At 36.2% G+C, this 22,750-nt stretch overlaps 1 protein-coding gene across 3 annotated transcripts in view; it reads right to left on the bottom strand.

Moving 5' to 3' along the window:
* Positions 1-22,750, bottom strand: part of thrab (thyroid hormone receptor alpha b) — a 150,153-nt gene that overhangs the window by 104,576 nt on the left and 22,827 nt on the right. Inside the window, exon 1 of one of the 3 annotated variants that reach the window (XM_084134543.1) lies at positions 4,523-4,542. The exons of the other annotated variants lie outside the window; for them this stretch is intronic. The gene's annotated coding sequence lies outside the window, so the exon portion shown is untranslated. Of the gene's footprint in view, positions 1-4,522; positions 4,543-22,750 lie in introns of those variants that run through there. 3 annotated transcript variants of the gene reach the window in all.

The raw sequence follows: 22,750 nt of genomic DNA, 5'->3' as shown, positions 1-22,750 counted from the left end.
TTTTTCCCCAAAAAACTAACTTTTGATTGTTTTCAAAAGTTTTTTTATTTTTTTATTTTTTTTATTTTTATTTTTTATTGTGCATTTCCACTATTTCCACATATACAGTACATTACTTTTGCCATTTAACATTTAAGGTTCAAAGTTAATCTTTAAAAACACTAATAATTCAAAAACAGTTAAATGTAATCTTTAGCTAATCTCTAACTGAATAACATCATAATGGTATCAAACTGGTAGCATTTAAAACGACATTAGTTTTTAGCATTTTTTTTTTTTTAGACTAAATAGGGTATCATTTTAATATAGACCATAGGAAAGATTTGAAATATTAATGCATCCCTTCTTAATTTTCTGTCGTTTCATCACGCAAAGCTATCATTTCACTTCAGAAAACTCGGAATATAGTGCACAAGTCATCTCTTATGAGGCTTCTTTTTTTCTTTTTTGCCTCTGTGGGGTTTGACAGTCAATGGTCAGAATAATATGTTGGTGGGAAACAGACGCTTGAAGATTCTCCTTTGTGTTCTAAACAGAATTTTGAATTCTGAGTGAAATATTCCTTTAAGACACTGTACTGGCCTTTAGACAGATCACACTGAACTTCTGAATGAAGACCATTAATCCATCCAGTTTGACGTTGTAGATGCTTCTTTATTTAACTCTTGTTCTTGGGATGTGTTCAGTGATGTGGCACAAATCTTCCATTTGCAATGTTTATTGGAGTTGAACTGCATCCTTGTTGGCATGTAAGATGTTCTCCTCTTCACAAAAAATGTGTTACTATCTTGCAACATGTCTGCAAAAATTGTTCATTTAGACTCATATAAAACCAGGTGGCATTTTCTTCCATGCCAAAGTTCTCACCTATAAATACCTCACAGAATGCATTCCATTCTATATGCAGACAGAAACACAACAAAGTGAGCAGAAAGAGAGGATGACGAATAAGTACTGAGAGAAAACGCACACATTTATTCCTGTCACACCATACTCCTTTCAAAACGTACAGTCCAAACCAAACCCATAAACCCGTCATGACACCCAACTGGCTAAAACTGTGGCCCACCAAGAGCTTTTTTTAAACACACTGACAATACATCCTGACTGTACTGACAGGCTCCTTGTACCTCCATAAATTTATCTGTAAGAGTGTGTACGTCTATGTGAGTGTGACAGTACATCACACTACACTTGTTACATGTCTGTTCTCTGCAGCGCCATGTGACAACTCCGTCACATGGCGTAAAGCAGCACACAGTGAGAATGTGTGAAAGACACTTTAAGCGTGAGTGACAGAGAAAGAGGGTGACAAAAATAAGAGAAGCGCACGCTATCCAAGATGTGATACCAAAACCAAATAAAAATAAAAAACAGCTCTGTTCTCACCTCATTAACATTCGCTAACTAGAATGCAGAAGGTCCTTCAGGTCTCGCTCAGCCTATAGAAAGAAACGCTGTGTTCTGCAAAGCTGTCCCTTTCAAAGATGCATTTTCTCTCTGTGTGTTCTACAAAGGCTCAGTTCCACAAATGGCCGATTTGCAACATGATAAATGTCCCCGTTAAGGTGGCACATTATAATAGCACGTATCCTTCCTAAGGCACGAGTTGAGGAGCATTAGTTTTACGATATTACTACAATATTACTCAAGTACTATACTAACTAAATAAGTAGTTATGGATGCACAAATATATTCATATTCTAGCCAATTACAATAAGCTTTGAAGTATTCTCATGTTATGGCTCAGTAAAATGGCCAATATTGCAGCTCTATTGTATGTTGTCTAAAGGAATACTAAAGAAATAACAACAAAAAACAAAAAATGAAGAGAATGTAGGCATTAGATCATTATAATGTACATTTTGACAAAAAATGGATATTCATTTTGAGATTGCCTAAAGACAGGCATGTGATCAGCTAAAGACAAAAAAGAAGGAAAACCTTATTTTATTTTATTTTATTTTATTTTATTTTACTGAACAAAAGTAAAATTACAATACTAACATTTATTATTGTCTTAATTACTATGCTTTAAAACGTTAAACCATTGTGTTTTGTTTTGTTAAACCATTGTTAAGCCACAGGGAGACCTTAACGCTTCTTTTTTGTAACCAACAGATTTATAAACAATTCTCATTACAAATTTGGGAAGATGTTGCTTTCACAATTGCAAATTATAAGCGACTCAAACACACACACACAGCACTTGCAGAGTAGCATTTTCAAATTAATCTAAACAGCTGTGCTTTACTCAGACTATATATTTATATAACTACATCACAACTGTTGCGATTTGATGATAACACTAAGAAATCTCACATTCTCACAACCATGCATTGTCAAAATTCATTCAAAATTTACCAAGCAACTGGTAAAGCAGTTTCAACACCGATTTTTACGCACATTTTGCATATTTGGCCATTGCGCGATTTCAGTCATCAGACAGTAACCAATCATACTTCTAACACATTACCTCCAAGACTGATCCATCCCCTAGAACAGTATGGTGAGAGTGAGTGTGTGAATGACACAAAAAACAGAGATAAGGATGTTGATGACACTGACACACCCACATGTGTGTACACAGATCTGGCTTCAGTCATGTGTGTACACTGTGTACTATATGTTCAAGTAAAGATGTTGTGATGCCAGGCTCTGCCTGCATCGCCCAAGCTGTTTGCTGCCCCAGTAACACCGAGTGGCGGTCTGTGTGCCATCACACATCAGTGAGGAGCCTTTGTCCAGAGCAGAATCAACACCAGTGAGTGTACAAGAAAAAAAACAAAAAAACAGTGAGGGTCTGTACGGAACTCAGTCACAAAACAGTCTTTGTTTTTAAGCAAGAGGTTAAAGCCACTTCAGTGAGATGTGTGATAAAAAAAAGAGGGTGAGCGAGCAAAGAAAAGCTAACATATGAGTTATGAGGGCCATAAGACTGTAAAAGTGTTGCTTTACAGATCCCCTGAGCCAATAACTAGCTGGATCTCTCTGAACTCACCAGGGGGAACGGAGCAAGTCCTAAATGTTGACCATGTTGGACTTCACACATTGCCTGTGGTTGTGGGTCAATGACATGACATAAAAACATAAAATGCAATTGATACATTTATGCAAAGACTTCTATAAACATCTTCTGTGATGACCATATGAATTCAAATTCTTTATGCTATTATGCTATTTTAAAGGGTCCTACTTTTGTTTTGAAGGTCTCCTATAATAGGTTTACATTCATCCAAAGGTTAAAAAAAAATAAAAAAAAAATTTTCTCATAATATACATTGCACATCACCTCATTTTTCAAAGAGTCTGAAAATGGTTTGTTCGATCATCAAGTCGCTTTATACCCCTCTTTTCGCGGACATATACTCTGCTCTGATTGGTCAGATGCCCAGTCTGTTGTGATTGGTCTACCACTTACAGCACGTCAGAAATGAAATCTGAATTTCAGCTACAGAGGGTTTTCAGAGCTTGATACACAGTGATACGAACGATGGCGTTGTTTTTTCTGAATCAATTCCAGCACAAGTCCTCATCCTTTTAAAGTGAGAGAGGGTCAAAGCAGACCATAAGCTGGAATTATACAAATGTGTTAAATAGGTTTATAACAGGAAGTGAGACTGGAATTGTTGACAACTCGTTTCAGCAGTTCAGAATCGATTATTTCGTTTAGGAGACAATAACTTTATTTGTCGTGCACTTTGAAATTTAGATAAATATATTATAATATTTAAATATATTAATCATTAATCGTTTGAGCTTATCTGTGTAATCAACCTGAACGTAGAAGATGCAAGCAATCAGCTGTTATTATTTAAGATTATTATTTGTAAGAACCTTAACAGTTAAAAATAAATGACAGTAACGTCTTACAATATTCAGAAGACTGAATGTGTGTGCTAATTCTTTATTATATATAATTTAGTGATTTTAACCTGTCATTCTGCTTTTTTATTATGTCAAAGTTTTGTGTATAACATTTATGTTTTAAACCTTTTTGGCACACAATGTAGATACAATCACACATTACAGTATTTTATAAATAAAATAATTGTTTTGAAAGTACAATACAATATATATTTCTACACAAAAAATTCTCATTAAAAGAACATTTTTATCTATTTGTTACTGTCTTAGAAATAAAAATTTACAAAACTGGTTTAGAGCTTATATATTTTTGGGGAAAAAAATGGTCACACATATCAAAGTCAAGGTACAAACAACATGCAGAAAGAAGAGGAGAAAAAAAAACAGGAAATGATAAACACGCTTTACATTGAAAATATATTTAGTAATGTGGTTACACAGACATCCATTTAAAAAAAAAAAAAAATTAACAAGATTAAAAAAAAATTAGAAGTTGTCCAAAAACCCTATCAAATCAGCATGAATATAAAGAGTACTTTTCTAAGAACCTGGTACATGTTTTTGAAACTAGATTTATCTTGCAATAGGGTCGGTGTTCAAGATTCCCTCTCTTGCCCTAGCCGTTAGCCTCAACAAAAGGGGGAAATCTCCTTACCGGGGCAGGTAGGGCCACGATAACCCAAGCAGGGACTCTGTGCACCTTTTCACTTCCCCTCTTCATTAACCTCAACCTAGAGGCCTACCAGCCCAGTCTGACCGACTTAAACTGAACTCCCTTGGGTCCAGCATACACTGTGAGAGAGAAAAAAAAGAGGTGGAGACTGGAATTGAGGGCAAAAAAAAAAAAAAAAAAGGCGAAAGAGAGAGATCAAAAGTTCAGAACATGGCAAAGGATTTTGGTAATGACATGGGATAGCATCAGTGAGAATTACCTGACCCGTCCCCAACTGAACCAGACCGGTCGCCATCTTGAGCAAAAGATACCTCCTATAGAATGGTGTCTAAATGTCACAAACAAAAGCCAGCTTGTCTGGCAGTAAAGCAAGACAGAATGAGTACAGTAAAAGGCTTTCAACTTAATAAAAGAGTCTTATCAAATCACAGACAACCGAGACTAAATGTGCCGTGTGCACATTTAACAGTTACTCGCCAGTTGGCTGTTACCATGATAAGGAACTTCAACATAATAAATGGGCTGAATAGAAAGAAAGGAAGTCTGACCACCCTTTCGTAAGTGTAATGCTGTACCAGGTGACCTACCAAGCAAGTTTACCACACCAGAAAAGCCATATGGTGCTGGTTGTGTAATAATGTATTAGTTTACAAATCATCAACACTAGTAAAAGTGATTGAGGTCATTACATAGCATTGTGCAAGGAACCACGCGAAAATTTATCTTTATTAATCGATAATGTAATTTGTTTGAAAAGGAATAAAACTGTTGGTGATTTACTGCAACTAATGTTCTTTTTTTTTTCAGCAAGAAACTGCAGTGAATTGTATGTATAGGTAAAAATTTTGGGGGGGGGGGGGGAATGTAGGAAAAGGCAAGTTTTCCCAATGAGCCTATGTTGATATTAACATGATGTGACACCAATCATGCACATCAATATGACAAGGTATTACCTAAACAAACTTTGAGGCCCTTATGTCCTGCAAAGTCAAGATCACGTCCAAAGCAAGAAATACTATAATAATCAGAGAAAGCCTTTGTTGTTTGAAGCGCTATCAGTCATAAGTTCTGCCATGTGGAGTCTCGTTGCTGTATACATCACATCTCATCTCATTAAAGGCCTCCCTCAGGCTCTCTACTGTGTGGTCACTATTAAGTTCTATATCGCCCAGGCACCGTGACTGCATCTGTCAATTATTTGTTATGAACTGAGTAGTTACAGCTATGTAGGACTGCATTGTTCTTCTGGCCCTGAAATCTGTTGTACAAGCACTAGAGATGTGACGGTGATAATATTCTCCCACCGGTTAATCGACTTGTGACAACACCGGTATTACCGGTTTCATCGTGGGGGTGGGGGGTGTTAGAGTGATGTAATTTTTTTTTTTTTACATGGCGTCAATTCATCATTCGTATTGAGTTTGATTGACATGCGATCTGACCAATCAAATTCCACCATTTTTGTGCGACAAAGCAGTCAGAAGAGTTATTGATTAACTTCGGTGGATTTGAACTTGGCTTTAACTGAGGCAATCTGTCACAACACATTAAAGAGCCAAAAAACGGTAGGCCTATTTTATATTTGACTGACCAAATTTGAAAGTTGAGACTTTGTTTCATATTAAATATTACCTGCTTGGTCCTGTCTTTCAGCGCGTTGTCAGTGTCCTCTATTTTTCACTGCTTGAGATCATGTTGAGAACAATAACGCCCTATTTGAGGGCGCGATTTCGGATTCAACCACAGTGTTTGAATGGTGGGTTCGTTATTATTCTTGAAAAACGCAAACGCTTTTAAACATAAAACGTTTATTAAAAAGAATAAGAATACACCATGTAAGGTTACATTTCATCACTTCGCGAATGGACAGCGACTCTTAAGTAGCAGGAACGCGTTCTCGCGCATTCATGTTAAGTGCATTTTTGGGAAACGCGCGTGGAATTGCGGCGTGTGATGAGCTACAGAGAACGCTCTTAAGAGCTTAGATACATCGTTATCGGGAAACCCGGAATCTCCGCACTAGCCTAACTGAAAACTATGAAACCCATGTGACCGGCCAACCGGTGAAAAAATACATTAAAGAAACTATTCCCTCTGATTTTGTTTCATTAATAAATTTTGACTAATCGCAGCAGTCTCGCATTCGTTTAGAGCTCGTGTGAATTTAACGAACAACCTCGTTCCAACAGGAAACGCCACATGAATTTCTCTGCGCTCGATACTGACGCGCGTCTTTTTCGTGTGTGTGTATGTATGTGTGCGTGTGTAATAGGCAGGACTTACAGCGCGGTCTCTTGTTTTGTCACGCTTGAATAGTTGAGCATGATCATACAACGCTAGTCAACTGGTGACAGAAAATATGGATACTGCGTAATTGCTTTAAAAAAAATTTTTTGCGGTGCTGCGGTGGGCAAGTGATGAAACCGGTGTTGTGACTGAACACCGTGTAACACCGGTAACACCGACTATCGCGCCAAGCCTAACAAGCACATTACCAAGCCCCTTCAAGTTCTGCTTTTAATGTCTCCAGTGTCGCTTTTGGCTTTTCAGTGTTCACGAAACAGCTATTGAGATTCAGTAGCAGTTGCTTAGAATCAAATCTTTCCACTGTATATCTTGGTATTTGGTCAATGCAAATGAGCTCACCAACTGGCAGTCATCCTTTTGACTCTCTTAGTTTGTAAATCGAATGGGACTTGTTTTTAATTTGGGGTGTTAAATTAAATCATAGTATTCATAGCAAGTAACATCAGCAACCTGATTTTATTTGACCATTAAATTTACCAGTCAATGGGAAGAGACATTAAAGAGGCACTTAAGGATACCAGAGCTCAAGTGTTCTTCAAAAGGAGAAAAAAAATACATTACCGAATAAAAATTTGCACGATGCACGGAGCCCCTGTAGGATGGGCTATCGAATGACCCACATACAACCTACCAAGCATAAAAAGTGTGCTGGTAAGTAAAAAATAGCAGTGACCAATTTATGGTGATAGTAATTCATCACATCAAAGCAATTCCATCTGAAATGCATTTGGGCTGGAGGGGGAAACTGATGCAATGGTTCACGGGGTGCTGAGAGAGCAGAAAGCCAGGTCAAAATATAAAAACAGCTCTGTCTGAAATCACTGTGATTTACAATAAAATGCATAAATACAAAGTCCTAAAATTTACGCTGGGTCACTGACCAAACTGCAAGGAGAAGTTCATGTCACAAAGCACTCAAACATATCACCAGAGGAAAATAATAAAATCTGTCGAATTCATGTGTTAGACATTCCTGTTAGACTAAAGTGGTAATGCATAGCATAATGCTATGAATGCTTATGATGCTCATGTGTCTTGTCTGACTGATGCCCAGTCTTTCTTTCTACCCTCGATATGTACACACGAATCCAATCTGGCCCCTGGGCAAAGGTTCAATCAAATACTTCTTAAACTTACGTGGAGAATTTACTTGAGGCCATAAAAGCCATGTGCAACTCACAGACAACATGTTTCCCTGTGGGTATAGCACATATGTGAGCCTCCCTCTCTGCCTACTTTTCTTGCAATGTTGCTTGCTCATTTCTACATTTCTGCCATTTTTTGCCAGGAGAAAACTTTAATATTAAAAATGTAACTTATTAACACTTGGTCCCAGCTACAAAGCTGTATGCTGCACTAGGCTATTCTCCGATTTGACCATTTCAAGCTAAACAAGTTAACGAAAAGCTACATAGCCTGTATGGCTATGGGAATTCTCCACTCTCAGCCTTGTACTAAAATGAACCAAAAAAAAAAGACAGCTTACTTGGATTAAGGCACATTGCCTTGATGGCCAGAAGATACGTCACATTGGTTTACTCCTTTAATACGGAGACGCCGTTAAGCGCTGCATATTTCAAAGAGTGCCTGAATAAACAAAGCAATTCAATACATTCAAACCAAAATAGTCTGTGCCATTAGTCCAAGCAGCCACACAAAGGCTAGTGCTGAAGGACAGAGCGAGAGAAAAAGATGAGAAAGACGCAGATAATCAGATGATGGGGGAAAAGGTCATGGAGAGGTAGAGGATTAAAAGTGAAGAAGAGGCCACAGGGAAGAGGAGGAAAAGCTGGATCCAAAAAAGCAGCCCTCCACACATGACATCTGTATAACAAATTTTTCCACTTGGGTTTGCCTTTTCTCCATCCGCTCTTCTATGCTTGAAGGTAGAGAGACAGTAAATGTGTGTTTGTGTCTGGATGTGGGAGGAAAGGACATATGAAGCCCAGAAGCGAGAGTAACCCCGCACATTGGGTCTGCGCCAAATAGCCTCTGTCATATTCCTTTCATATATCTTTCATATATTGTGCCTGGTTGAGGACAATGTACCTCATGTGGAGGTACAATAAGAACAAAATATTGCATAAATGTTGCTAAAGACTTACAACTACTAGAGAGAGCATGGGCTTAATGGCTTGAACAACTGTTGTAGTCTTTATTTATTGTTTTATTATTTATTTATTGACTTGTTATAGCAACTTACTTTTTGTAAAAAAAACTAAACAAAAAAACACTTAAACTTTAAATTTATGAAATAAACACTGTAATTTGCAGATTCACTGTAATTGATGTTCCATAACAAAATGTAAAATTTAGGCTTGCAGGATAGTTTGCAAAATAAATATTAATTTAAGTGTTTTGCTCTGCAAAACAGGGATAAATGACTCTTGCGCCCGACGCAAATCTAAAATGGGTTGGTCTGAAGTAGCTTCATTACTCATAGGTGTGGTTTGGGCGTAACGTGAAATAAACCAATCAGAGCGACATCTCACATTCCCTTTTAAGAGCAGGCGCGCTTGTTCCATGGCGGATTGCTATTATAACGGCGGATTTGCCAGGCGCACACCAGGAGCGGTTCACAGCTGAGGAGAACGACGTTCTCATCACGCCCGTAAAAGACAGAGAAGTTACATTGGGGATGGAGAAACCCACCCAAATTAGCTTCGGTTAAACAGCTGATAATAATTTGGGTAAATGTGTAAGCTAGATTTATGCCTATTTTTTCACATCTTCATGGACACAACAATGATTTCCCTCGTGTGTTAATATTTTTCCTTTTAATAATGTAGCCTATGATTTGCAAAAATGAAAACTGCTTCTTCTGTGTAGATGAGAGAATCAAAGTGTATGCGCGTTGTGCACACGCTACATTATGGCCAAGCATGCGCCCTTAAAATAGCATCTGAATAACATGTGCAACGCACCACTGACTTTAGACTAGGTTTTTCCTGGTCAGTGGCAGAATTGTTTTCTAAACCTGCAAAATAGCACCAGGGAACGTTTGCGCCGGAACACACGTCCTCTTTGCGCTGAACCGCCCCCGGGAGCGCAAATTCATTCCCTAATTTACCGACGTGCGTCTGTGGAGGGAAAAGTCCGCTGTGCGCGGGTGCAAAATAGGAATGATACATGCGTCGGTGTACAAAGTCAATTGCGCTGGGTGCAAGATAGGGCCCTATATCATTTAATGAAATATACTGTACATTTTTGCTGTCAATTTATTTTAAATTTGTAAAATCAAAAAAAGTTTGTACCATACTTTGTACAGTAAAGTTCCGGTAACCACTGTTGCAATTTCTTTTTACAATAAATTTCACCTTTTTTAAAGTGTATGATTTAGTGAAGTTGCTCATGAGTTTTGGAGGTCGCTGATCCACACTATCCAGGCTCTCCACCTTACAGATGGGGTCTACGTCCACATGTGGGGTGACGGCCTGAAAGCAGTGGGGCCCAGGGAACAAAGACAAGCTGATTTAACATTTTTGAGTTTAAGCCAACATTCCTACGGGGAGAGAGAGAGTAATGAGCAAAAAAAAAAAAAAACTAGACAGAAAAAAAGAGATAAAAGAAAAAGAGGGAAGAATAAGACAGCATATGCATGTAGGTATGCATGAATATATGTATCAAAGATAGACAAAAAGTGGGTCTGGATTTAATGTAGAGCAACACTGATACTGGAAATCAGAGTAAAGTATGTAAAAGGAGTCACAATCTCTTGCAGAGTAAGAACGACTAAAAGAAAGTATTAAAACAAGACTAACTGAATTACAAAGCATCTTAGAATAAGAAGAATGTGTTGTAGAGAAGAATGTGCAGGGCAGGGTTGTTCAGACAAACAATTAGTTAATAAATTGTATTTCTTATTGTTCTCAATGTTGAGAATGGTTGTGCTGCTTAATATTTTTGTGGAAACTGTCACTGCTACTTTTGTTTAATTGAATGCCTTCATTTAATGACAACTGGAGCATCTCTATTTTACGCTGTACAGTTTTGTATAAGGATTCTACCACAAGTGATTCATAAAGAGGTTCTTGAAGTTGCTCTCTGTCTCAGTGCTCTCATTCAAAAAGAATTAAGGATAATATGCTACTGAGAACATGCTCAGAAAAACATTTACGTCTTTCTCTCTTTGCATGGGTAGGTCGTACTCATGGATCTGCTTCAGCAGCCCTGTATCAGGCTCTTACAAGAGCTTAGAAGAAACTGAATACTAGTCTAACAAGAACGTAATAGTTCCCATGCTCTGAGTAGCTCTCTTGGCTGACAGTTTGACATGAGTTTGCATATTCAGCATGGTGGGGAACACTCCACAATCCTAACCTTGCAGAAATGTTCTGGGCCTGTAAACCTGACATTCGAGTATAGAAATAACCTACTCTGTGTGATGTGATGCACACTGCACAAGGCCTCAGCCTTCTCTTCCCAACATATTCAATAAAAGAGCAGAACTGCAATAGCAACACAGACCGAATACGCTTCATGCAAGTCTGATCAGACCAACCCTTCAACGCCAGCAGCTTATTAAAATGCATGTCTTAAATTTACATGCGGACCATATATTTACATACATACATTTGTGCACACACACACCCAGAAGAGGCTCGAAGGATATAAGACGGATGTATTTGTTTTAAAAGGCTATTACATTGGAGACGGGGGTAGCTGCAGGTTGTAATGGGTGTGCCGAAAGGTACACAATGATACAATAAAAAAATCTAACCCCTAACCCTACCCAAATAACAGGCATTGTTCGTGACAGATTGTCCGTTAACATGCTAACATACAATGTTCACAAAAAAGACCTTTCGGCATGCCCATTTCTCCGACCTCCAGATACCATTGTGACCATACGGTTAGAGATTATCAGACTTTGCATGCAGGGTATATCTCAGTATATTTATTGGTAAAACTTTAAAAAAATCTTCTCATGAACTGCTGCAGTAATTTGCATTTTGCATGCATAGAACTCTAACATTTAAAAACTGCATGTGTTTTTCCACATTTTCATTGTTCGTCTTGGACCCTGTTCTTTGCTATGAAAACAATAAAAACTGTGATATTGTGAAATATTATTACAACTTAAAATAACTGTTTTATATTTTAAAATCATTTAAAAAGTAATTTAGTCCTGTGATGGCAAAGCTTTAAATAATTGGATGCATTAGTGAAATTTCAATCAATACATTTCAATTTAGAAACTCAAACTGAACAATCCCAACCCTCCACGGACACACTGAAGCTCGAATCGCCTTTGGCTACAAAAGTTTTGTTTTACTCGCCGGACTTTTTACATGGAATGAAAGAACAATGCAAATGAAAAAAAAAAAATCGATATAAATATAAAATATACATTTCAAACATTATTAAAGACAAGTAAATGGTCTGAAATAAAATAAGAACAAATGATCAAATTAAAATAGCAAATAAACACAATAGATACACATTAAATAAACTGTGCTTTTCAGGTTTTTAAGGTAGATCTAATAGTAGTTAGATAAGATAGCTTAGGTAGATTAAGTATAGAGATTGAATAAAGTAAAATAACACTGGATAAATGAAATATAGATGAATTCTTATTAAAGTTACAAAAGTTATTCAGTCAAGAGCATTGAGTGATTTTTTGCGAGTGTGAGAGAAAGCGAGAGAGGGCGCTCTCAGCCAAGCGTCGGACAGTGTGTAAAGCTCAGCAGGCCATGAAATTATATCTGCACTAAACTTATTTTTGCCTCTAACTCAATCACAGGTGAGTGAAATCGTAGTTTACTAGCAATTGGCGGTAACACTCTCCAATAAGGTTTAAAATTGGGTTGCGTATTTACCGCATTGTAGAGGGTTGAATTCATTTCTTTATAAACTGAACAGTTTGTTTGTTCTAAATATATGGCATTATGGATATTTTCAACGCTATCTCACAACCAATTCGTACAAGTGAGTAAAATGTGGCTGATTTGTACGAATTCATACGACCTCACTCGTATGAATTTGTACGATTTGTCTAAACCCCAGTGACGGTTAGGTTTAGGGGCGGGGTCAGGGGTAGGTCGATATACGAATTGGGCAATGCGTAAAATATACGATTTAGCAAAAATTTTACAAATTAGTACGAGTGAGGTCATATGAATTTGTATGAATTAGCCACCTCGTAAAATTCGTACGAATTGCCGTGAGATCGGGTTGGATATTTTACATATTAAAACATTTTAATATAAATATTTAATGCATTTATGCTGTAAACAATTATCCACTGCTTGCTTGCATTCTTCTGACAGTGTGAATATGATTCCAGTTGATCAAATTACAATATTAATCTTTAATGACAGTTAAAACTCTTTGTATTGTGGTACAGAATAGCTGGTGTGTGTGTAACTGTACTACTTGATTACAAAGTCAGTGAAAATGAATGTATTTATAGGACCCAAGGTTTATTGAAAAAGGGTACGGTGAGTAGAAAGAGGATAGTATAGGATAATGATAAAAGCAAAAGATAAGAGAACACGAGATGAGAGAACAGGTGTCAGAGGTGAGAGGATGTGGTCATGATGAATTACAGAGGGATGAAAGGAAGTGGGGCAGAACCCTTAAATCAGCAGAAATATACACAAGTCCCTGCTGTAGATTTGCATGTGTAAGTGGCACACTTCACATTATTAGAACATACACAAGTCATTATTGTCACTTCTTGGTTATTTAGAGACCGTACTGGTATTCTAGTAACATTTGAAAGTGAAAAAAGCAGAATTGAAAATAACAAGGGAGGACAGAAAAGAAGATAAAGATGACACCCTCAGATCTACACTACAGTATAGAGTTATTAAACGAATGTCCCCAGGTTTAATAAGCTCAATCGACAGCTTTTGTAGCAAAATGTCCAATAGAAAATAAAATAAATTTCATTCCTCAATTTTAAAAAAAGGTTCAGTAATAAACAATAAATACTCCTTTAGAGCAAGAGTAAATAAATGTATGCATCTGTCTGCTCGTCTTCCTCCTTAGCCCTTTTTCTTTATTATAAAAAAACCACGTCTTTCATAACAATGGAGGAAAGGAGTTAATCGCATTCTAATTGCCTTTGAGACAGCAAAATCAACACTATAAGCGCATGATGAATGAGTGAGGTCAAAGTCTTTACGTTCACTATGTGTGGCTACACCAAAATATACATCCAGACCTCAGACTTTCACACACATATGGTGGGGGAACGCCAAAATATTCCTGATTTAAGTCAGTGAAGTGCATTTAAGGAAAACAGACTATACATTGTGACTGGTAGGGCTGTTTGGCCAAGAAAAGTAATTGTAGAGTTAATCTCTTTCTTCATTTTGACAAATTCATGGAAACTGTATTTAAATCAAGCAAAAGGACATATTCATGGAAGAGTTAGTCTGTGTGCCTAATGGCCATTTATATGGCTAGATATACAGATCAGATGTTTGGTCTGTAAATGAGAGAAAAACCGCAGTCTCAGATAAAACAATGATTGGCCATTTATTATAAATGTGGTCAGTCTTTGACTGAGATATCCAAATCTGGGGAGAAAGTATCAAGTGGATACTACTTAAATGGTTACTAACCTGTTAAAATGTAATTATAAAGCACATTAAATGTAAAAATGTGTGGAAAAAATAAATAAAATGTTAGTTCACAGTGCATTAACTAATGTTTACAGATACAACTTTTGATTTAAAAAATTTACAAATAAATACTGAGATCAACATTATCTAAGGTTAATAAATGTTGTATCGTTCATTTTTAATTCATGTTAGCTAATGTAGTTAACTAATGTTAACTAATGAAACCTTATTGTAAAGTGTTAGCAAATATAAATATATATAAAAGTTTGGGTTCCATAAGAGTCTTTTGTTCACCAAGAATGTATTTTTTGTATATTTTAATAAAGCAAAAACAATTCTAGCAAAATAGTTTTACAGGTTAAATAAAAATGTTTTCTATAGTAATATTTTTATTCCCGTTGACAATGCTGGATTTTTAAGCAGCCATTTTTCAATCTTCAGTTTCACATGATGCTTCAGAAATCATTTTAATTGCTCGGTGCTCAAAAACATTCTTATTATTATCAATTATTAACATGTTTCTGTAAACCGGGAAACATTTTTTCAGAACTCTTTGATGAAAGCTCAAAAGAACAGCATTTATTTGAAACGGAAATATTTTGTAGCATTATCAATGTCTTTACTATTACATTATTAATTTGCTTGCTAAATAAAAGTATTAAAGTCCCCCCTGCAGTCAATAATTTAACACCCTTAAAACTCATCTTTTTTTTTACATATTTAAATGGTTTTTCCTGTGAAAATAATTGCTTCATTTGCTTTATTTAGTATACGCGAACCATGAATATGCAAATTAGACCCCCACCTCCACTCAATCACAACGAACCCGGACTAACTGATTCACTTGGTCAACTGGAAGTAGGGACGGTTTCAAACCTTGTTTTTGGTACACTGCTGTTTTAAGGGGAAAATACTCAGCAATGGTGTTGTTGACTGACAAATTTACACATGGTTTGTCTTAAAGTTTATTTAAAACACAACATAGATATAAACAACATTAAAAACTTGATTTTCACCACAGGGGGGTCTTCAAAAAAACCTTTTGAACGGTAGTATGTGTATAGGTACATTTATTTAAGTAGCTTTACTTTATTTAATTACAGTACACTTACTGCTGTTAGTTAAAAAAACCTTCAAATATGTATACACACACACACATATACATATATAAATATATAATGAGATATCATTTCAATACTTCAACCTTGATGTATTCAAATTTCAAACTGCTGACTGGTAGAGAGTAAACACCTAAAAAAGATCTGTTGAATAATAACAGGTTGTTCTTGATCAGTGTCTGGCAGTGTTTCAGTATGGTGTAGATTTCACCACTGTATCAAACTGCACAACAAACACACCTCTATGCACACTCAATCTGCTGGCATTACCGCTCAAGAAATGACAAAGCTCCGCCCCTTTTCCTCATATGCACACTGAGTCCAAAAGCAACTGTCCTATGGTCTTTCTAAATAGCAAATTATAAAGAAGATCATTTACAGCTACTAAAACAGAACATAAACAGTGCTGGGGTGTATCGATATAAATATATATATATATATATATATTTTTTTTTAAATATTTAAAAAGTAGCTTCAACATAGTTTTAATCTTCTTGTTAGTAGCCTAGTTTGTAGTGTGCTACAACAAACTACTTTTCCAAAAAAATTGTTTGACTGTAGTTGAAATGCATTACAATTATGAGTAGCCTGACAAGCAACAGCTTCCCCAACAATGAACATGATGCTTTGAATGCGGCCGGCAAAAAAGCTAGAGAGGGAGAAAGCACTGTCTCACTCTTTATTAAATCAAATTTCTACTCAGCAAGTCTGCCTGCGGTGGTGTTTTATTGAATTGAATCAAAATCAAGAGAGCAATGCGATGAGATAAATGCAGAGATATGGCTTATTGAATGTGCACAATTTCATCAGGAAAGTTATAACAGAAACAATTTTTTCAAAGTTCCTATGGCTCCACATATCAGAGTCAAATCATAGCCTAATGGGTAGCGCACAAGCTCCAATGCTGCCTGGAAGCTGTCTTTTTCTTCCACTCTGCCCATCTCCATTAACCCAGAGTGTAATGCACACATGCAGTCTTTCAGCTGCAGTCTGGCAATATTGGACAGATAGAATTAATATGATTTTCAAAATGTCACATTGTACTCATTATAGAAATTACCGGTTGATGAGAAATAAATAATTTAAACAGATTATGGAGCTGTTCTTATATTTCAATATGCTGCCTGAATTCAGTCTTTCATTCATTCTAATTCTCATCATTGGACATAACACAGTCACACTGGAAGAACCCTGTAAGGAGTTAAAATGTAATTCATAGAGAAAGCAAGGCCATTTAACCTGCTAATGGATGCTCATTCTGTTCTGCAAGGACAAGCCTTTTTAATCAATATTGCATCCTGGTAGGGGTGGGCGATATACCGGGAGACATACGGTCTGGTAGAAATTTGTAGAGATTTTGGACTATTGTCTCTATCACAGTTACTCGCTCACATGACTTTGTCGTGCTGCACTGTCATAAGTTACTCATAACAGCTTATTTCATATCACAAAACAAGTGATTTTAAACCGTTGAAGCACAATAAGCAGCAAAATAAACTCATTCCAGTAAATGTGCACGCTCTCTGAGAGATAGTTCAATACTAAGACAGCACACAGAAACAGAGTTCTTTTTGCCGTATTATTGGGCTTGAATGGTCAAATGCACACACTTATGTGTCAAAATGCCCGTCTTTGCAAGTATCCAGTCATTTATGTCTTAAGTGAACATAGTACAGGGCTCGACATTAAGCCTTTTCATGTGCTTGTCCTTTGGACAAGTAAATCTGTCATTCACTTGTCCGAGTAAAAAAGTTGCTTGTCCGGAATTTTTGTGTGTGTGTGTGTGTGTGTGTGTGTGTGTGTGTGTGTGTGTGTGTGTGTGCTGTAAATATAATTTATTCTGAAGAAATATTCTCATCTGTGTCATACCGTATTTAAATCTGCATATTGTCATATCTGCACCTTTAAAGGGCATTTCCCCCCCTAATCTTATTAAATGTATGCTTCATCTTTCGTGTTAAATTTTTAAATTTGATCAATAAATTAAATTAGAATAGCCTAATAAGATAATATAGGGCTGTTGTTACCCTAGGTATGGCTGATCAAATTAAATCATTTACACTGAAAATTTACAACTGCATTAAATAATGTTATGAGATTGTTTTAAATATTTTTGAATATACAAATAAGAAACGTTAGAAAGAATGATACTTTTAAACATGAAAGTAAACCGCAGGTGACCGTCTTAATGAGCGAGTCATTGAGTCATTCATTCAAATGATTTGTTCAAACAACTGATTCATTCAAGAATGAGACAGATGTTTATGAATGGGTCATTGAATCTTTGACTCAGCCAATTCGTTCAAAACGCTGAATCATGATACGGTTCTGCTGTGATCTTTGTTTGGAACTATTTTCACAGCTGAAACAGAACAAAAACAGTCAATATTGTGTCTAAAATGTAAGTGACTTCATTTGAACTGTTTATTGAACTGTTGTATGAAAGCAATGTCACATTTTCAGTCGTGATGGTATTCAGGAAAACGGCACTCGTCGTGTGAGGTTGCTAAACTGTATCATGTTAAAAATGTTAGTGGCAGTATGTTGTTAACTGAGTTTCTTTGTGTGTGCTGCGCTCATTTGTTCAGATTTAATTGAAAAAAAAAAATTATAATTAAACTTGTTATTAAAAACATTAATTTTATTACTATAAATATTTTTAAAATGTAAATAAATATTTAAATATTATTGTATTTTTATATAATAAAGTAAAAAGAAAAAAAGAGGGGAAAAACAGAAGAACAAAAACAGAGATTCCCTACATGAATTGCTCTAAATTCCACAGCCAGACTTCACATTACCAGGATCTCCAAGAACCAGACCGCTTAGGCAAATATCATGCTGTAAGTGAACCACACCACCCAATAGACTGCACCAGTGCTGTCCAACCACAGGCAAATGAGTGCTTGAGTATATTCTGTCAGCAGTGCCCACCACGCTCGCTGGTGTCAAATATCTTTGCAGCATCTGATATCTGTGCTTTGTTGGCACAAATGTGTGACAACGTGTATGATCTGAGATTGAAGCTATGGTTAAATATCTTTCATGACATATAGAACAACAATAATCACTGTGGCAGTAAACAAATTTAAGATCATTATCAAGACAACTGATAGACCCAACGGGCCAAATGAGGAGGAACTTAATTACTCATTGTGCATTATCATCATACGATAATGGAACATGAGAGGATTAACCGAGAATTTCAATTAAAGTCATTTTCTCTTACCAACAACTGGTCTTTCTGTGCCTTTCCGTGCAGCCTGAAGCAAAGCTCAGGATGCTCCCGGAGGTGTCACAGTATATATGAACAACTTCCTTTTCACATGGGAAAAAAAACCAAAACATCCCCAGCGGAACAGAACAGAATGCCAGGAGGACTCCACGGGAGCTCCTGCCATGACGACAACATCACCACGGCAGCTGCTCTGCTCCACGTCCAACCCTTCCAGAGCAAGACAGCAAAGAAGGAATGTTTACACACAGCGGAAAGAAACTACAGATATACTCAACAGGGTGTTGGTTGCAATCTAGAATATTTTCACTGATTCTAAAACACACAATATTGATAGTGAATGATCTTTTGAACAGACAACTGCAAATAATAATAATAATAATAATAATCATCGTCATAAAATTTCATAATCATTGTCCATGCAATCACACTCAAATGTCACTGTATGAAAAACAAATGTTTCATTTTGTACAACGGAGTGAGTCAAAAACAGTGCTGAACAGCGATAATGAAACCTCACACTGCACCGCTACTCGTTGGCAAAAGTACAGGTAGCTTGTTTCTAGAATAGCTCCAATGTTTTGGAAAGTTCTTACAGTTACTGCTTTTAATTACTCACTCCCTAACTTATCTCACAAACAGAGTCATGGACTTTTTACACTGTCATAATCGTCTTTTTCAACAACAACAACAAAAAAGTGTTGTCAAACTTAGAATGAAAGTATCAAAAACACGATTCTGGATTTGAATCACATTTTATTGTTTCAAATAGAGATCACGATTCTGAACAGACAAGTTAATAAAATAACATGTAAATTAGTAGAGGTTCTGAACAAATATTAATTGCTGCAGTCTATTTATAAATGTTTAATTAATTAGAATGAATTGGTTTGAATGAATGAGTCAATGACTCACTCATAAATACTTCACTTGTTTCATTACTGGATGAATCGGTGTTTTTGAACGAATCTCTTGAATGAATGATTCAATGACAAATAAATTTTTTAACAGTCACTTGTCGCCAACAGGTGGCGTAACAATGTAATCAATACAGTCGTTATTTGAAGCGTCATGTTATTTTCAATAGGTGATTTGCTCTATTTTGATCACTACCGGAGACATCAGTGTTCATTTCTGAACTATAAACTTTTATCCCAGTACTTCTGTGGTCAATTGAATTATTGTAAGACAGAAATAACAATACTGGGTGGTTGAAAAGACTATTTGTGAAGCCATTTCGTACCTCTACATGACGACTGCTCTCTCTGGCTCAGATTTGAATGTTCCGATGTGATTTGGTCAAAGGTTTAACAGACACAGGCGAATCAGTCATTTAGGAATGAGATCGCGTGGGTGTTTGAATCAAGATCGCCGTCTTTTAACGATTAATCTGCAGATCTAGTACATAGCGCATCAAAAAACATCATATGAAACCACATTATTTTTTTGGAATATATTTTAAACAGCACAATCACTATGGTTAAGCAGCAAGTCTGCTAAGGTCTAAAATACTGATATGAAAACAGATCAAGAGCCACACCATCATGATTCATCACACCTCAGTTCCTCTCTCAGTTAACCAAACTGTGTTAATTCCTATGCTGACATATTAAACCACAATGAAAAATAAATGTTGAGAATGAACCACGGAGCATGACGTATTCTTGGTTTGCTGTCCAATAATAACCCATTGCTATTGCAGGTATTATAGCAGTTCCTCAACAATTATCTAATGCATTTCAAGAAACCACAGAACAGGGTGATATACAGCCAGGATAAATGACTGATTCAACTCAGCCTACAAACATATTCAAATTAGAGACATGTCAATTCTCACAGCTACAGGCACTTTCTCTTATTTCCATCTACTGCCATTAAATAGTGACATCAAATTATTAGTGACATGAATATGACTATCATTTCCTAATTAAACTGACTGATGCCTTCTTTTCCTGGCCCACCTCCCCTTTGTCCCACAGTGCTCGTGTTCCTCCTCCAGGCCTCCTCACACGGCTACTAATGAGCCCTCTAATTCAGCAAATGGGCACTCAGAAAGGAGCTCTCATTAAAATCTGAGAGAAAAAAATGAAATGACAGTGGCACAAAATGCTACGCATATGTGAGGCTTTCAACATTTAATTGAGGACATTTTAAATGTCAGAAAGTTCTACGCTTGGCCTTTGTGCTGATATGAAACAGTTTTAAAGGGAGTACTTAAATGCCCATTATGTAAAATTAAGTTCTCACATTGTGTCAAGAATTCAAGTGATGCTGAATGGTGGAAATGTGAAGGTGCTTCACAGCGGACAGAAACGCAGCCAAGATCCCACTGTTCCAGGACAGAGCAGTTGATCACAATCCATGAAAGTATTGTGTAGTGTTTGGCAACTCCACTGCTGACTTAAGCGATTCAATGAACACACGTTTCTGCTCAGCTTCCCAAGTTCTGATAAACGAGCTAATTTTAAGAAATAAAACAGCTGTGGAGATTAAGGCTGGGCCTGGGCGATATAGCTAATGAAATTATATATCAATATTTTTCAGCCTTTTGCCAACATTCAGTATACACTACCATTTTCAAGGCTTAGGGGATCAAAATTAACAGGAAAGATTAAAAAATATTATTATATTTAACACTGATAATAATAAGAAGAAGAAATTCTCTTGAGCATCAAATCAGCATATTAGAATGATTTCTAATAGGACCATGTGATACTGATGACTGGAGCAGTAATGATTCTGAAATTTCAACTTTGCCACAGAAATAAATTACATTACCATATAAAACACTTATTGTATTTGTGAACTGTAATAATATTTCACAATATTACAATTATTAATGTATTTTTGATCAAATAAATGCACCCTTGTTTAAGCATAAGAGAAAATCTGACCAAAAATCTTACCAACCCTGAACTTTTGCATGATATTATATTGACATTTATATCTTTTATATAATTGTTTATTATTATTATTTAACCAAACAGCAAATATTTAGTTAAAATACAGTTAATATCTAGTCAAAATTATCAAGTAGGTTTCCAGTTTTTACTAAAGCAAAATAATTTGTATTTATATGCACCAATATAATGCATATATAATATATATAGCAATACACAGCAATTTTACCTTCATATATATTTTTTTTACTAAAACATTCAATAAAACACATTTTGAACACTTCCGAGTAATAACGCAAACAATTTATTGTAAATGTTCTAAGTTTTAAATCAAAGCACTGAAACTTCCAGTTTGAACCAATTAACGGAAATGAGACTAATCTACAAACCCGAATGTCCTTTTGACTGCTTAAATAAACTGTCAATTAAATGTGTCTTAACTCATAGATAGAGAGTAACTCATACTCACAATATCATTATATAAAAGCAAAACCATCACTAATTTTTGAAATATCATCCACCCCTGGTGTTTACATTTATAAATTACACTTATCCTTTACAAAACCTCCTGGGGATTTGTGCAAATTCTTCATGTGACAATCCCTATGCTTATTCCACAGTTTGAGAGAGCACAGCCCACTTTCCTTAGCAAGCCCAGACTGAAGAGATGGCCAGAGGGAGCTTGTGTGAGCTCAGGCTGTGATGTTTCTGAGGACAGCTGCAGGGCTTCTGTCTGATGTTGGACAGAGAACAATCTGTACTAAGTGAAAACGACTCCTCACTTGGTTGGGTACTAACTGAAATATGATTTGGTGCACTATCAAGCCCCCACCTAGACTAAACCTCTGTGGGAAATGAAGTGACATGGCCATTTGGATACCTAAGGAACATTAACAGCAGGAAAGGAGACTTGTGGACATTCATTACATGAAGGACATTTGTGTTTAAAAATACACATGCTACTGATATCACAGCTATATATGCTGAAAATAAATAAAAAAATGCAAGCTACAACTTGAAAACAATTAAACCGATAAGGTGGCGTCCCATTAGCTGACCCAAAACAACTCAAATTTGTA

This window comes from Abramis brama (assembly GCF_963993115.1).
Source record: "Abramis brama genome assembly, chromosome: 14".
Taxonomy (NCBI): domain Eukaryota; kingdom Metazoa; phylum Chordata; class Actinopteri; order Cypriniformes; family Leuciscidae; genus Abramis; species Abramis brama.
This window is presented reverse-complemented; position numbering and strand designations above follow the sequence as displayed.